This window comes from Octodon degus, unplaced genomic scaffold (genome assembly GCF_000260255.1).
Source record: "Octodon degus isolate 3935 unplaced genomic scaffold, OctDeg1.0 scaffold00190, whole genome shotgun sequence".
In the NCBI taxonomy this organism is placed as follows: Eukaryota; Metazoa; Chordata; class Mammalia; order Rodentia; family Octodontidae; genus Octodon; species Octodon degus.
The window spans coordinates 2,041,617-2,043,841 of NW_004524766.1; the positions used below are offsets into that span (position 1 = coordinate 2,041,617).

Consider the following 2,225-nt stretch of genomic DNA (forward strand, 5'->3'; position numbering starts at 1 on the left):
CTTTTTTTTTTTTTTTTTTTTTTTTGAAACAAAACAAAAGCGCTCACTATCTGGTTCAGGGTGGCCTTGAACTCACTGTGCAACCTGGACTGGCCTCCAATTTCAGGTAATCCTCCTGCCTCGGCCTCCTTGATGCACCGTCCGGATTAGAGGTGTGCACCACCACACCGGGCTTTGGTTCTCTTTGGTTTTTCAGGAGCAGTATTTTCTGAGGAGGCTGCATTTAAACTGAGTGCTCACAGTGAAGGAGGATTCCCAGGCGGAGCGAGTGAGAATCTTCCCGAGGAAGCGCTTGGCTGCCCACCGGCTAGCAAGCGGCACAAGGAAGCAGACAGGCGCAGGCCAGAGCGAGGCGCAGGCAGACGACAGCCCACACAGACCTCCTAAGCGCCACGCGGGATCTGAGCACTTATTTACTTCTTATTTTGTTAACAGGAATCGAAATCAGGACCCAGAGCCTATCAGGCAGGCACTTGTGCCTCTGAGCTATCTCCCGGCCCTACTAAATTCTTTTTCAAAAAGAAAAGAAGCCAGGTGCGATGATGCACGCCCGTCAGGAGGTTGAGGCAGGAGTGTCACTGTGAGTTCCAAGCCAGCCTGAGATCCAAAGTGAGTTCAAGGCCAGCCTAGGGCTGGCCAAATAGCTCAGCGGATTAAAGCGCCTGCAAGCAAGCACAGGGGCCTGCCGTGCCCCCACCCCTGAGGCGTGCTGAGACAGCGATTGAGCCTGGGCGTGGTGGCGCGCGCCTGTAATCCCAGCACTTGGGAGGCTGTAAACAGGAGGATCGCTATGAGTCCACTTTAGTAGTGAGACCCTGAACACCTTGTAGACCCTTTCCTAAAATACGGGGAGGGGGGGGGGCAGCCTGAACTGCAAAGCAAGACCGTTTCAGAAAGTAAATAAATATCAAAAAGTTTTCAAGATTAAAACTCTGTCATAAAATTCTAGGAGTAAGGGATATCGTTTTGCACACAATCTCCTTAGAATCGCATTTTAAATAATTCTACTTACTGCAGGAAACACAAAGTACCTAACACTGCTTTCTGGATGAAAATTCCCAGAAGGAAATCGGAACAATTGCGATGTGGACAGCAGGTGGCGCAAGACGCCCAAAAATCCGGGTGCGGCGGCGGAGGCTCTGGCCTCGCGGGGAGCTGGGCGCCCGCTTCGCGCTTCGCGGCGTCTCGGCTGGTGGCGCCTCGGTCTTGGAGACCCGCGGGGCCCGCCCCGCAGCGAGAGGAAGCCCTCCACGTGCGTGCGGAACTCGCCGGCGTGAAAACCCTTCCGCCCCCCCCCCACCACCACCACCACCAAAAAAAGAAGGGGCCGGGGAGATGACTCAGTGGAATAAGCGCAAGGGCCTGAGTTCAATCCCCGGTTCTGCCCGCCCCCCCGAAAAAAGAAAAAGAAAAAGAAAAAGAAAAAGAAAACCCTCCCCTCTCTGCACTGGTTCATTCTAAAGCTGAAACAACCCTGGAAAACCGGATCCAAAGCCGGGTGCTGTGGCGCACGCCACTCCGGAGGCTGAGGCCAGAGGGTCGCCTCGAGTTTGAGGTCAACCTGGGTTACTAAGGTCAAACTTTGTCACTGTATTTGGCCGCATTCTGAGGGCCCGCGCAGCGCTGCTGCCCACCAGGCTTCGCACTCAGAGGAGCCCGGATCTCCACCCGCCCAGGCAGAGTGGAATAAATCAGAAATGGTCAAAAGAAATATAACCATTTTGCTGTCATTTACACAGTTCTGCAGGACATGTCTGCAGGTGAACCACAGCTGAATCCCTGTCCCCTTCCTTTCCCTCCCTCTGTCGCTTGGTCCTTCGCCATCTGGGGAAGGTCAGCCTCCTTGCCTGCCATTATCCTTCCTTTATTTTGCCCTTTATTTGTACTTTGGTTTCTCGTACAAGAGAAGCCCTGTGATGTCTGGGCTTTGTGCATCTGATTTCACTTACATTATGAACTTAAAGTGCATCCATTTTCCTACCAATGACTCAAGTTTACTCTTCTTTAGGGGAGAGTTAGTACTCTGCGGTGTCTAAAGCCTCCACAGTGGCAAGATGTGGCCGAATGACCCGCACTGCGCAGGTCTGATTGGAAGAGGCGGTCCCGGGGGTGTGGCCTAGGTTTCTCTTTCTCCCTGCTCAGGCCTGATTGGAAGAGGCAGTCCTGGGGGTGTGGCCTAGGTTTCTCTTTCTCCCTGCTCAGGTCTGATTGGAAGAGGCAGCCCC

The 2,225-nt window shown here is 53.5% G+C and overlaps 1 pseudogene; it reads left to right on the top strand.

Annotated features, from left to right (window-relative positions):
* Positions 1 to 1,277, top strand: part of LOC101562674 — a 17,232-nt pseudogene extending 15,955 nt beyond the window's left edge.
* The last annotated feature ends 948 nt before the right edge of the window (positions 1,278 to 2,225 follow it).